The sequence below is a fragment of the Bufo gargarizans genome, chromosome 9 (assembly GCF_014858855.1).
Source record: "Bufo gargarizans isolate SCDJY-AF-19 chromosome 9, ASM1485885v1, whole genome shotgun sequence".
In the NCBI taxonomy this organism is placed as follows: Eukaryota; Metazoa; Chordata; class Amphibia; order Anura; family Bufonidae; genus Bufo; species Bufo gargarizans.
Window position 1 is genome coordinate 7054033 of NC_058088.1, and position 15604 is coordinate 7069636.

General features: G+C 45.5%; 1 long non-coding RNA gene across 1 annotated transcript; it reads right to left on the reverse strand.

Moving 5' to 3' along the window:
• Positions 1-11352: 11352 nt before the first annotated feature.
• On the reverse strand, positions 11353-15179 carry LOC122919337. Its single transcript, XR_006386787.1, has 2 exons — positions 14695-15179; positions 11353-13957 (listed from the first exon to the last, which is right to left on the reverse strand). It is a non-coding gene; the product is annotated as an uncharacterized LOC122919337 (long non-coding RNA).
• Between the last annotated feature and the right edge of the window lie 425 nt (positions 15180-15604).

The following is a 15604-nucleotide window of genomic DNA, read 5'->3' on the forward strand; positions in this document are numbered from 1 at the left end:
ATAGTAATGCCCCCATTAGAGCCCAACAGTAATAGTAATGCCCCCATTAGAGCCCAACAGTAATAGTAATGCCCCCATTAGAGCCCCACAGTAATAGTAATGCCCCCATTAGAGCCCCACAGTAATAGTAATGCCCCCATTAGAGCCCCACAGTAATAGTAATGCCCCCATTAGAGCCCCACAGTAATAGTAATGCCCCCATTAGAGCCCCACAGTAATAGAAATGCCCCCATTAGAGCCCCACCGTAATAGTAATGCCCCCATTAGAGCCCCACAGTAATAGTAATGCCCCCATTAGAGCCCCACAGTAATAGTAATGCCCCCATTAGAGCCCCACAGTAATAGTAATGCCCCCATTAGAGCCCCACAGTAATAGTAATGCCCCCATTAGAGCCCCGCAGTAATAATAATGCCCCCATTAGAGCACCACAGTAATAATAATGCTCCCATTAGTGCCCCCATTAGAGCCCCACAGTAATAGTAATGCCCCCATTAGAGCTCCACAGTAATAGTAATGCCCCCATTAGAGCCCCACAGTAATAGTAATGCCCCCATTAGAGCCCCACAGTAATAGTAATGCCCCCATTAGAGCCCCACAGTAATAGTAATGCCCCCATTAGAGCCCCACAGTAATAGAAATGCCCCCATTAGAGCCCCACCGTAATAGTAATGCCCCCATTAGAGCCCCACAGTAATAGTAATGCCCCCATTAGAGCCCCACAGTAATAGTAATGCCCCCATTAGAGCCCCACAGTAATAGTAATGCCCCCATTAGAGCCCCGCAGTAATAATAATGCCCCCATTAGAGCACCACAGTAATAATAATGCTCCCATTAGTGCCCCCATTAGAGCCCCACAGTAATAGTAATGCCCCCATTAGAGCCCCACAGTAATAGTAATGCCCCCATTAGAGCCCCCCCCCCCTAACTCACCTTCTCCATTTGCTCACGCTGAGGTGAACGCCCCTGCTGACTGGAAGCTCAGGACCTGCGCTCCGGCGTGATGACGTCTCACAGGTCCTGTCCTCCAGTCAGCAGCGAGTGTTCAGCGCTGCCAGGAAATGGGGGAGGTGAGTGCTTTTTTTGTTATTACAAGGTAAAGGCTGCACTAATGAGCACTCCACGGTGGAAGCCCCATTACTAACAGGTCTTGTAGAAAAGTGAAAAAAATTACCAGCACCAGCAGTGCCACTAAAATACCAGCCATGCTGGCAAGATATGGTTGGCGATCCTACCTGTCACACACGGCTGTAGAAAAGTGACAGAAGTAGGTCAAGGTTTGTGCCCTTCACGTGTCATCAGTGACGCAGCGGGAGACAATTTTTCAGGTTCACCCTTTCCTCTCATAGAGCACTTTTTACCTCATGCCGCAGTGATACCACCAGCCGTGTCATGGCATCTAGTGCCAGTGCGGCCGGCCTCGTCCTAGGAGTGCCCATTTCACAGGACCGTTCCCAACCAGGCTTTGTTCTCGGAGCTGAGATATTTATCGGAGCAGAACGACCATTGTACAGAAGTCACATCGCAAATCATCACTGCAGATTGTGTCTTAAAGGGGTCGTCTCACTCCAGCAAATGGCATTTAGCGTGTAGAGAAAGTGAATACAAGCCACTTACTAATGTATTGTGATTGTCCATATTGCCTCCTTTGCTGGCTGGATTCATTTTTCTTGTTTGCATGGTTACGACCACCCTGCAATCCAGTGTCGGTGGTCATACTTGCTCACTATAGGAAAAAGTGCTGGTGTCTCTGGTGGCCGGGACCGCAGGAGCGTACCTAGACGGGCGCTTTTTCCTATAGTGTGCCAGCACGACCACTGCTGATGGATTGCAGTTTGGTCGTAACCATGGAACCATGTTGGAAAAATTTATCAAGACAGCAAAGGAGACAATATGGACAATCACAGTGCATTAGTAAGTGTCTTGTATTAACTTTATCTACATGATAAATGCCATTAGCTGAAGTCAGAGAACCCCTTTAAAGGAATCGTAAAGAATCAAGGGTGGAGGCTCGATTACTCCAACCCCCAGGATTGTAAACTTTAAGGCCTCTTTCACAGGAGCGTGTCCGGATAAGGTCCGGATAAGGTCCGGATGCGTTGCGGCAAACCTGCGCGAGTAGGTATCCAATTGCAGTCAGTTTTGACTGCGATTGCGTTCCGTTGTTCAGTCTTTATCGCGTGGGTGCAATGCGTTGCACGCGCTTGATAAAAAACAGAATGTGGTTCACAGAAGTTTGGGTTTGGGTTAGATGTTGATTCTGAAGACAGAATGCATTGTACAATAGTGCTGGAGGGGTTAAAAAAATATATATATTTTTTAAACTCACCTTAATCCACTTATTTACGCGGCCGGCATCTCTTCTGTCTTTTCTTTGAGGAGAAGGACCTTTGATGTCACTGCGCTCATCACATGGTCCATCACACAATCTTTTACCATGGTGATGGACCATGTGACGGACCATGTGATGAGCGCAGTGACGTCACCAAGGTCCTATTCCTCACAGATGAAGACAGAAGAGATGCCGGCTGCGCGAACAAGTGGATTGAGGTGAGTTAATTTTTTATTTTTTAACCCCTCCAGTCCTATTGTACTATGCATTCTGTATTCAGAATGCTATTATTTTCCCTTATAACCATATTATAAGGGAAAATAATAATGATCGGGTCCCCATCACGATCGTCTCCTAGCAACCGTGCGTGAAAATCGCACCGCATCCGCACTTGCTTGCGGATGCTATGTGATTTTCACGCAGCCCCATTCACTTCTATGGGGCCTGCGTTGCGTGAAAAACGCACAAAATAGAGCATGCTGCGATTTTCACGCAACGCACAAGTGATGCGTGAAAATCACCGCTCATGTGCACAGCCCCATAGAAATGAATGGGTCCAGATTCAGTGCAGGTGCAATGCGTTCAACTCACGCATTGCACCCACGCGGAAAACTCGCCCGTGTGAAAGGGGCCTAAGCCCTGCTACATAAACCCTGCCCATTTTCAGCCCAGGAGAGCCCAAGGTTGTCGCACAGCACCGTATTTTTAGGCCGCTCTGTACCAAAAATCAGATCTGTATTTTTTGCGGATCCATTCATTTCAATGGATCCGCAGAAAATCCGTATGTCCGTTCCAAAGTCCTGCAAAAAATATAGAACACCTGCTATTCTTGTCCATTTTGCAGACAAGAATAGGCAGTGTTACAAAAAATAAAAATGGATGCAACACGGACGTCATCCGTATTATTTGCGGATCCGCGTTTTTGCAGACAGCAAAATACATATGGTTGTGTGAACGCACCCTGAACCTGTCCAGCCTACCTCTGAAGCACCGATCCATACACCGTCTTGGGCCGGTTTCACAAGCGTAATAAAATAAAAATTTTCATACATTTCCAGGAGGAATAACAGAAGGAAGACGCAAGACATCGTTCAGAACGGGGAAGTGATTACCGGAGCAGACACGAGGCGCACAGGCCACATTCCCCTGTTATAATGACTTATAGTTGGTGTATATATTATTATCTGCTGTAATTAATAACCTGTTAATTATAAATCCTCGTATATTAGGAGGACGATATAGTTGTAGGTTCTCATAAAGGTAAGTGTCTGCCATCGCCCGGACATATCCAGGCCGTGAGTCAGATGTAGGCCAGGCTGTGCCCGGGGCTGTTGTGCAGGAGATTTATCTGATGATTCTGACACGTTAGCAGAAGACAGACAGAAGAATGCATCTAGTTATCCAGGAGAAACTGTGACTCATCGCCAGGAGGATCGGCTCCTCCTGCCATCTTGAGCGCACAGGCGGCACTTAAAGGGGTTGTCCGGGGTTGGGGACATTGGTGTAATAGTACTAGAGCGTCCTTTCTGCTGCAGCTGGAGGCAGTTGAAGGATGGAACTGAACATTTGCATCCCCTTCAGTGAGGGTACTTCTGCCTGCCGGATCCGTCAAAACGTACGCAAACTGATGGCATTTGTCAAACGGATCCTGATCCATATGACAAATGCATTGAAATGCCGCATCCGTCTCTCCGGTTTCATCAGGAAAAACTGATTTATTTTTTTCACAATTTTTGCAGTCTGAGCATGCGCAGACCGCAATGTCGGATCCGTTTTGTCGGAACTTAATGCATTTCAATGGGAAAAAATGCCGGCAAGTGTTCCGGAATTTTGGACGGAGATAAAACCGTAGCATGCTGTGTGAAAGTAGCCTATATTTTCCTCTGCACAATAGGTTATACTCACAAGCCAGGTTCGATCACGGGCAGGATTCGGTGTATATATCACGGCGTCCCGCGTGGCAGCTGCACCAGGCCCCCCGCTCCTGCTAACTTACGCGACTGTCGAATATTTCACCAGAGGCACATAATAAGTCAATAAATGTTGGTTCATACTGTGATGTCGTAAGTCCCAAGGCTATCTTGGTTCATATGCTCTTTGCCAGCGTCTGCCGTATACAGTACTGTATACCGCTAGTGAGATGGACAGAGAAATTAGAAAAAGAGCAAACAGCAGGTGGCGCTATACATATACATTTAAATACCTCAGGGGCTCTGCTATATTTTTAATTACTTGCATTCACCAAAGTATTCAGGTTCTGTAGAATATTTTTTCAGGAGACAACCCCTTTAATACCCATAGACTTACAGCTAAAATCTAGAAGTAAAAGACAGCAAAAATGGCTGTTAAAGGAATTCTGTCACCAGTTTTAACCCCCTCCAGATAAAAATATGGTTATGTTCAGGGAGCTTTACTGATTCCTAATGTGGTCTTATAAATGTAATCTGTAGGCTTATTTTGCCTAAAAAACGCTATTACTAACCTGTCATTCATAAAAATAAGGTGCCCAAGGGGATGTAAATGGATCCAAGCTGCCGCCCGCACCCGCCGCCGTTCGTGCCCAGCGCCGCCTTTCCTGACCTCAGCGCCGCCTCATAATCCTGTGTGACGCCTCCGGCTCTCCCTTCCTCCCCCCTCCTTCTGCTCTAACATCTCGCGCATGCGCACAGGCCTCTGCCTGATGCGCCCGTGCAGACTTCTCCGTTCGGCTTCATGGAGCGAAGTGCGCATGCGCCGGCACTTCGCTCAATCTCCCGATGACCTGCACACTCGCTCCATGAAGCCGAACGGAGAAGTCCGCACGGGCGCATCAGGCAGAGGCCTGTGCGCATGCGCGAGATGTTAGAGCAAAAGGAGGGGGGAGGGAGGGAGAGCCGGAGGCGTCACACAGGATTATGAGGCGGCGCTTAGGTGAGGAAAGGCGGCGCTGGGCACGAACGGCGGCGGGTGCGGGCGGCAGCTTGGATCCATTTACATCCCCTTGGGCACCTTATTTTTATGAATGACAGGTTAGTAATAGCGTTTTTTTAGGCAAAATTAGCCTACAGATTACATTTATAAGACCACATTAGGAATCAGTAAAGCTCCCTGAACATAACCATATTTATATCTGGAGGGGGTTAAAACTGGTGACAGAATCCCTTTAAAAAAGAAAAACAAATAAGGTTGAACATTGGGGAAAAAAATCTGCAAAAAAAACTATGGGTGAGATTTATCATCTCCCTTTTGCCAGACATCATGGGAGCCCAGTGGAGCATTGCAGGCCTGGACAATGGCAGAAGAAGGGTGGAGTAACGTGGTCGTGTTCTGCCACAAACAGCACAAACACGTTTTTTTGATGAAAAACATGCCTATAAATGCCTTTTATACCTTTATGATATTATTCTATTATATTTATTATACAGCACATGACGTGACCGCGGCACATACACAGCGCATGATTACCACTGTGTGCGCTTATGACTCTGGATAGAAGACAAGGAAGATTCCTTCAGGCAGGTTATACTAATATATAAATTCATATGCTTTGAGCCCTTGAGCATTTCTTGGTTTAGTTTAGTTTAAACAGATCCAAAACTCAGTGCTGATGAATGTCTTGTAACAGCTGAAGTTCTGATACAGGGCTCCGAATCTCCTGCATGGATGATATCATTCTGTTTGTCTGCTGCCACCACTAGAGGGAGCTTAGGAGCTAAGTGCATACAGTGTATCCATTGAACCCAATAATAACACAGTGCGTAGTAAGCTCCCCCTAGTGGTGACCGCAGGCAGCCAACAGTTGATCATTTAAAAGGGATGCCACCTGAATTTTGATTAATAAAATCCTGATCTCTACAGCTCAACATCTTGCAAATGATTACCCTTGGATAAGGTATTCTCCTTTCCACACAATACAGCTTTGGGGGCCCTCGAAAAACTGCGTTCTTGTGGAAAGAAAAAAAAGGCTCTACCATCGACCGGAACCCGAAACGATATCCCTACTGAGTTGCGGATCATGTATAATAATGAAGCATTATTTTTCTCCACACTAAAAGAAGCTCGCTGTTGGATGGACTCCAAAGAATTAATCTGGAGATTAATTTTCATTGGTTGGCATTTGGCAAACCTTCCCTACTGGGCAGACGCGCGAAGAGAAGCAAACTTACCTGCTTCCCAGCACTGGCTCACGGCTCCTGGGTTCTCTCTAGATGTCTTTACTGCAGTTATCTGCTTATCTGTCAGTCTAAGTCTGCCTGTAATGATATCACCTCTGTGTATAGATAAGACAGGATCCACCATTCAGGTGATTGTCAAATCTTATCTATTCTTTCCCTGCACAGGTCACAGAGCATGCCTAGAAAACTCTCCCATAGAAGTCAGTGGGGCCTGCTCCTGTTTTTTTTGTCCATGGCCCATGTAGCATATCTCTAAATGCTCTTAAGAATAGCACAGGCAACATGGCCACCCCATAATCCTGTACAGGACAGAGAATAAAGCAAATCTACAATAAGAAAATAAAAACAGATTGGTAAAAAAAGAGACATGTCACTATCTAGCTTTAACTGGCAGAAGAAACATTTTGTTGACACATTCCCTTTAAGGCCTCATGCACACGGAAGGTTTTTTTTGCAGTCCACAAAAACGGTTTCTGTTGTTCCGTGATCCGTGTCCGCTTTTTCTTCCGTGGGTCTTCCTTGATTTTTGGAGGATCCACGGACATGAAAAATGAAAAAATATTCTAAGTCAAGTTTGCCTTTGAAATTATAGGAAAAAACAGACACGGATCACGGACGTAGATGACAATCTTGTGTGCATCCGTGATTTTTCACGGACCCATTGACTTGAATGGGTTCGTGAACCGTTGTCCATGCAAAAAATAGGACAGGTCCTATTTTTTTCATGGACTGGAAACACGGATCACGGATACGGATGCCAAATGGAGCATTTTCCGATTTTTCCACGGACCCATTAAAAGTCAATGGGTCCGCGGAAAAAAACTGAAAATGGAACAACGGCCACGGATGCACACAACGGTCGTGTGCATGAGACCTAAATCACATCAGCAGGTGGCTACAGATTTAGGAAAGGAATTCGATTGTGCACAATATTGTTTATTGACTGATAAAGTTTAATTTGTTAAAATGTAATATTATGCTGCTACATTGAATGCTTCACCAATACTGGGACACTGTCATTTTTTTGTCGTCTACCAGTGCCTTGAAAAAGTATTCCTATCCCTTGACATTTTCCACATTTATTCCCGTTAGGCTCCTTTCACATCACCATTTCTCCTTGAGGAGCAGGAGAACGGAAAGGACGGATTCTGCAGATAACTGAGACCTAACTGAGCATAGACTATAATGGGGTCCGTTCGGTGTCCGCTCAGAATATGATTTTTGAGCGGAGGCTGATTGTCAAAAGATCTGTAATTACCTTATAATAACAGCTTTCATTAATGTCCCCTGTCCCTTTCCACTGGTCCCCTAAAAGACCGTTGCTAGGGCTTGTCTGTCTTCCCTTTAGTATAAACAGAAGACGGAGGGGCGGTCCTTCACACTGCATGCCTGCATTAGGCTTCAGAGTGAGGAGGCGTGTCTCTCAGTAATCCAAACTGATTGGCCGGCAGGGAGCTGCTGGCTACAGCAAGTGTGTATGGAAAGTTAGGGAAAGCAGTTTTGGCCTCGGAGAACTGGCAGAGAAGCCATCTTGAGAAGATCCTCATAATGTAGGATTCAAAACAGCTGTAACTAAGGGGAAAACTCAAGCAAAACAGTGGTAAGTGAAGAAACTAAAGATTGCTTTATGCATAATGCTGCTGTAGCAGTAACATAGTAAAATAGATTTTTTGATGAAAATATGACAGTTATCCTTTAAGTTTTTCTTTTTCTTTCTTCTTACCACCCGCAGGAAATGGATATGGGTGAAGGGTTAATAGAGTAATTAGAATTAAACTATCATTTTTCTTTTCTTTGTCTTGCTGTATGAGTGCTTTTGTTTTCTATGTTGAACTTATATATGAAAAATGTAATTAAAAATGATAAAAGGACACTACCATCAACATATTTTCTCCTTTGCTGGCTGGATTCATTTTTCCATCACATTATACACGGCTCATATCCAGGGGTTACGACCACCTTTGCAGTGCAGATACGAGGTGGCCAGGACGGGATCTGCTGCTCATGCATGCCTATGTGCGCTCCCATGATCCCGGCCACCAGAGAGGCTAGTGCTTTTTCCTATGGTGTGCAAGCACGACCACCGCTGCTGGATTGCAGGGTGGTCGTAACCTCTGGAAACAAGTCCTGTATAATGTGATAGAAAAATCACGAATGCAGCCAGTAAAAAAGAAGGCAATATGGACAATCACAATACATTAGTAAGTGCCTTGTTTTACCTTTCTCTCCATGGTAAATGCCATTTGCTGGAGTGAGACATCCCCTTTAACTCTCTCCGTCAGGCCATCATTCTGACCAGAAAGAGCGTCACTTGTAGGCACTCAATTAGAGCACCACACATTACACTGATCAGTGCAGTGCTCTTCTGTGGGCATCTTCATCTAGTCCTAGGAAGAGAACAACTGAGGTGTCATACTGTCATCCCAATTCTACAACTACCATTATACTAGCAGATAACACTGTCCTCTCACAGCAGTAGTAGACTGACAATGTATTACCTATCTCTATAGGAGATTCATCTCTTTATGCTGACTGCTACAGAAGGACAGTACTTTGTATTTAACGTTTAATGCTAAAGTACCGCTGAAATGAAAAAGAAAACAGACAAAAATTATATTTTCTATGAATGTTGAGCTTAAAAGAAAATAACTCTCTCCGATGGAAGTGTCCCTTTAAGTGACAATATGTAATAATATAGAGGACAGAGATTAGTACAGGGATCAGCAATCTCCCGCACTGTAGCCATTCTGAAACTACATCTCCCAGAATCCTCCTTTCACTTTTTTGGGAATGACAAGAACGGCTGAGTAAGTGTGCATGCTGGGAGTTGTAGTTTCAATCACAGCAGGAAAAGTCTGAGGCATATTGGCACGCCAGGGTGCTGGTGCCCACAGAGAAGGCTCTGAGTGCCGCCTCTGGCACCTGTGCTATAGGTTCGCCATCGCTGGTCTGGACCTATTCCCATGGACAGTTTGATTTCTTGGAAATGCTGAGACTTTGATACATAACAAGCAGAACACAATTTCACCTATAGAGATTTAACCCCTTAGTGAACAGCCTGTCTTGGGCCTTACGGACCATGCGTTTTTCTTCCTTTTTTCATCGTCGCGTTCCAAGAGCTATAACTTTTTTATTTTTTCGTCTATATAGCTTTATGAGGGCTTGTTTTTTGCAGGACAAGTTGCAGTTTTTAATGGCGCCATTTTGGGGTACACATAGCATTCTGATTAACTTTTATTAAGTCTTTCTGTGAGGGAGATGGGAAAAACAGCAATACTGCCACTGCGTTTTTACATTATAAATTTTACGGCGTTAATTTTTAGGTGTAAACAACATATTCTCTGCGTCAGTACGATTACAGTGATACCAAATACATATCATTTTTATTTCCTGTTTTACTACTTTTTTGCAATAAAACACCCTTTTTTTTTTAAGAAAAAAATGTTTTTGCATTGCCGCTTCCCAAGAGCCATAACTTTTTTGATGGCGCTTTTTGATCGCTTGTTATTACGTTTTTTCCAGTTGCAACTAAGAATAAATTAGCAATTCTGTCTTTTTCTTCCATTTTTTTTTTACGCCGTTCACCGGGGGGAGATTTTTTTTTGCCTTTTTTTTTTCTTCATTGAAAGGCGTATTTTCAATGGAAAAAAAAGTGTAATTTTTTTGGAATATCATTTCATAAATGTTTTTTTTTTTTAACACTTAATAACTTAATAAAAGACAGTATTTTGATTGCTTTTAAAATGCAATGCATTATCCCTATAGTGCAAGCCAGAGGAAATTACTGAAGGCTGGTGTGGGGCCTACATCAGACCCCAGTCTGCCTTCACACACATAGGCACCGGGGTGCTGATGGGAGACAGAGGGAGTCGGCTCCCTCTGTCAGCACTTTACATGCAGCGGGCCTCATTGCCCGCAGCATGTAAAGCGTTAAACAGCCCGGATCGGCACTTCTGCCGGTCCGGGCTGTTAGAGCAGGGTCGCGGCTCTCATGTGATAGCCGGGTCCCCGTTCCCCACGGCACTGGGGTCCCGTGCAGCGCTTAGACTGGGCTGCCGTAAAAAAGGCATATGGGTGGTCACTAAGGGGTTAACGGACACGCCCATTTTAAATTTGGGTGAATTTTGGAAAGCTATTTTATTTCTGCTAGAAGTTTTTTTAATTCATTGCTAGCAGTGATGGTCAGTTCGCAGTGTTCGCCAGCGAACACATGCGGGCTGCCATCTTTAGTAAGGTAGACTCCCCCTTCCGGCGATGCACAGGTGAGCCCTTACCTGTGCCTATGCCAGTCTGAAATCAAACGCAGTCACCGGGAGCAGGCAGTTCCGAAAACAGCCCGATGAAGGCCCCCGGCGGCTGTCTTCTGAACTGCCTGCTCCCGGTGACCGTATTTGATTTCAGACCGGCTCCCGCCACAGGTAAGGGCTTACCTGTGCATCGCCGGACGGGTGAGTCTACCTTACTAAAGATGGCAGCCGGCATGTGTTCGCTGGCGAACACTGCGAACTGACCATCACTGATTGCTAGCAGTTTGCAATGAAAGTCCAGCTGGGTGTTACCAGTTGGGGGTGTGTCCCTGCACAGTCTGACACTGGCAGCACTGACTGAATAATGTCAGACTGTGCAGGGACACGCTCCCAACTGGTAACACCCAGCTGGACCTTCATTGCAAACTGCTAGCAATTCACTCATAACTTCTAGCAGGAATAAGAGAAGAATGGCAAAACATAGAGTTCTAAGAATAGACGGTCCATGGAGAAGCTACTAAAACAGACATGTCAGGAGAGGGGACGGGTCCATGTAACATGCCGGTGAGTGGCGCCTCCGCGGCAGCGTATTCTTGAGAAAAAAAGCTCAGACACACTGGTAACGAGAATAATAATTTATTGAAACTCTGTTCACATAAATAGACATAAGATGTAAGAAATGACGAGAATCTCAGCAACCATGGACTCCAGCACGGCTCAAAGTGTATTGGTTCCTGTTATAGTCCCTGCTACGCTGCGGTCCTCATATAGTGTTGGAGATTACAGCGCAGGCGATCCACTTTCTTTGATCTAATCCTGGTTAGGGCTCTGTTTAGGATTTAGGAAACATGGGAGCCTTCTTCAAGAAACAGCGCCACACCCGTCCGCAGGTTTTGTATGGTATTACAGCTCAGCCTCTTTCACTTCAATGGAGCTGAGCTGCAATACCAGACACAACCCCCGGGGGAGTGTGGCGCCATTTCTGGAAAACATGAATAAAAGAAGAATACATCTATAAGACTGCTTCCACTAAGTGATTTCGCGCCGACGCAGAACCTCTTTTCTTTACCATTTCTGGAAAACAGACATGTTTCTTCATTTCTGTACAAATCCTTTAATGTCGGGGGACGGGTCTTCTCCACTAGTTATTATGAGGACACTTGCTTGAGACCTTCTCTGGCTGGGACTGTTAATGGGGACACCCCACGGCCTGCACTTTTCAGGGAGGAGCACTGGTTGTCATTGCAGGGGCATGATCAGAATTTGAGATGGCGACTTATATGATACAATTTCCAGATTTTTTAGAGATGGGGAAAGGGAAGAAACGCCAAAAATTAACAAGGGAACCATTACTGACCTGATAAACCCCACTGTGGCTCTAGGGGGTCCTCGCCAGTCCCTGCCGACTTCTTGGTTTTCCTGCAGCGGTGAGATGACGTATACTGACAAGATCAAAGTCAGCCAATGGATTCATCGGCCTCTTGCAATACATGCCAGCATCACACCTTAGATTGGCCGCATCAGTCACATGGGTGGACAACGTGTTACCGCTGCAGGAAATTCAACCAAGACCAGCAGAGGCACCAGATCACCAGCGCTGGAACATATGGGGTTTAACCAGTGAGTAGTGGTTATTTTATAGCATTTCTTGCCGTATGGGCAAATTTTTAACCAATCTGAAAAAATCCCTTTAAGGCCGGGGCTTCATGGAGACAAGATCCACTTGCAGTGGTAAGTATGGCGGACGTACACTGCATCGTCAAGGCTCCTCATGTCACACCTCTGCGGACCCTGCGAGTGCTCCTCCAGTCTGTCAGCAGAGTACTGGCTTCTATAAGTGATGGTCTATACACCGCTTATGGAGGAACCCCAACAGGTCTAAGGGAATTCTGATTTCCTTGCACGTTCTTGCTCTTCTATGGGATCACCCTCTGCTATGATTCCTGTACAGGCAGCGGGGAGGTTCGTCCACACTTTCATTAAATGCATAGCAAACTAAATGAATATATATTTAGTGCAAATGTCCATCTTTATCCATTGATTCATTAGTCTATAGAAATTTTAGAAAATAGGACCTGCTTATTTCCAGTAGCAGCGCCAGTCTTGTCCATTGGAGCGGAACCTCATACAGTTGAATGGGGATTACCTGCAATACCACATACAACCTGTGGAGGAGTGGCGCTGTTTCTTAAACAGCCTCCTTTCTCTAAACCTGGTCAACATTAGAAGACATATTAGAAAATAACACATTATTCCATTTACTGTATCTACATATTGCTATCTACTCCAACTTGTGGCCCTCCAGCCGTTGCAAAGCTATCAGGACTGGATGGCTGGTGGGTTGTTTTCAACAGTTTGAGGACCACAGGTTGGAGATCACTGGTCTTAACTATAAAGTGCACTGAGATAGAGATTGAAAGTATTTATTGTATTGGTGCAACCCACGTGGTTGATTGATGAAGGACGCACCATGCTAACCTAAGTCATTTTGCAGTCTTCTTGAGGCCTAGTTTTAGGCTAGGGCTACACGGCAACAAAAAGTGTACAACTACGTTGCGACATGTGTCGCACCAATATGGCTCGACATTTATTGAAATGATAGTCTATGGTGTCGCACTGCAACAGTCGTCCAGCTCGTCGTGTAGCCCTAGCCTTAGACCCTGCCTCATTCTCTCTTCCGTGTCCTTAAGTTCTTCACATTTCAGGTGTAACATTCTCATCCTCTGACCATGACGAAATGCCTAGGCCATTTTCAGGAGCTCTGGTTCCCAGCTTTCTTCAAGACGTAAGCGTAATGTGTGCCAGATCAGCATTTTCTCAAGGAGGATGCAGCCGATAAACCAGAAGGGGACATACTCCAGGGTCACCAGGCCCCTGAAGTTATATTTATAGTGACTGTAGTCCCACGGACAAGCACTAAAGTACCTGAGGATCCATCCAGAGCTGAACTCACAGAGGTAGATCCAGAGAATGTAGAGAAGAGAACGGGTGATGAAGCAATACTGGAGCCTCAACGATAGGTACATATACTCAACTCCCAGCATGGCCACTCCATAGATGAAGAGTGCCCAAATACTGGACACACCACGAAGCCTCCAGTCTCTTCTGGTGCACGTAATAAAGTCAAAGATTGCAGTGAAGAGGATCTCGCACACATATCCATGGATGGCATAGATGTAGAGGCGAGACAGAAGGCCCAAAGGCTCTCCAGAATCCATGTTGTGCCTGCAAAAGAAGATGGATGAGTGCCCAAAAACTACTACAAAGCTTATTTGGTTTACACATGACAGTAGGTCGATCATTGCAGCAATGAACTGGTTAAAAGAAGGACAAGGGCAACCATAAAAAGTTTTGGATCATGATACCACCCCTTTCTGGCAGCAGGTTTGGCTTCTCTAACCCTTGATGAACAGCTGTGATCACCTGAGAACCTGTAGCACTACATGCTAAGCATTTGAACGAATGGTCTTCCTAAGACACATAGATACGAGTTATGTTCATGGGGATATCTCTTTTCGGTGGACACTTCTCTCATCAAACCTACCACATGCCACTGTAACATTGAGCTAAACATACAGACACATGGACAATTTCTGTCATATTGAGCATAGATAGCAAAAGAACAAGAACCAGCTCTCCCGTGAATGTCAGTGCCCTGTGGAATTCATAGACCTCCAAGGTCCTCAGACTTGACCGTACTGATGATCCTTCCACCCTCAAGGTGGAAATCAAGGAGGCAAGTGGTTCCAGCTTACACACCTCAAGGATTGTGATATTTAACCATCTCAAGACTTCCATCTCATCCCCCCACTTCTAGAACCTGTAAACTTTTTGCCAATTTATCCTGGTTTTCCAAAGCTGCCTTTATCGAAATCAGTGATGGCTACCCCCCGTCACTCCAGCGATAGTGACCTTGTATGATCTATCACCAGAAGGAGGAGAGGTATGTAATGTTGTGTTACCTGAGATGTCGGGAGCCTGGAAGGTGACTGGCCTCCTCAGGTATGTCAGGCTCACAGTCTCTGTTCTGTCACAGTCAGCGTCTTCTGCCTTGGTATGCTACTGCAGCATTTGTCTTATGTACCCAGTACCCACACTTCACCCCTCCCTTCTGTATGTACCCACACCCCTCCCTGAGCCTTCTCGATCAGCTGCCAGAAAAGGTGGCCCAGCCAGGATGTACACTATGTGCAAAGGCAACACTCACTCTAAAATAATGGGAAGACTCCGCTCTCTGTCTGCCTCAGTAATATCACGTGGGCCCATCGTTTCTTTATTACCTATAATTTACATGATACCAACATATTCCTCAGAGCTGCGCTCATTTACATTAGTCGCTGCTCCCCATGGAGCTCACAATGTCATTTCCATATTTCCCACATCCAGACAAACAAACCTATATAGACATTAGGGCCAATTGCATAAAATGTTAAGAAGCCAAGGTCAACCCGTATGACCCTATGCTACCTCTCTTCATGACTGTGCACCTTGCCCCTATACAGCATGGGAAGGGGTTGTCATAATAGTATAAACAGCACAAAAAAGTCTCAAAGAAAATATTACTTATCAGACCTTACCAACTCCAAAATATTGATGAACTAAAACACATTGGTGGGGTTGAATGGTCCAGAATTGCCCCTCAACGTTGTGCATATCCTATTTGCAGCTACAGGAAACATTTGGGGGTCGTATCAGCGGCCTATATCTGCTGCCCTCCCAGATGGGCACAGGCACCACTTTACTCAACCTTCTTCTCTTGCTTTGGTGGCCCGTACCCATCGGCCTTCCTCTGCTCCCACTGAAGTTATCTGCTAGAGCCTGCTTTTTGCCAGCAAGGCCTTTCCCCTCTGCCCGCAGAGAGTGACACGCATT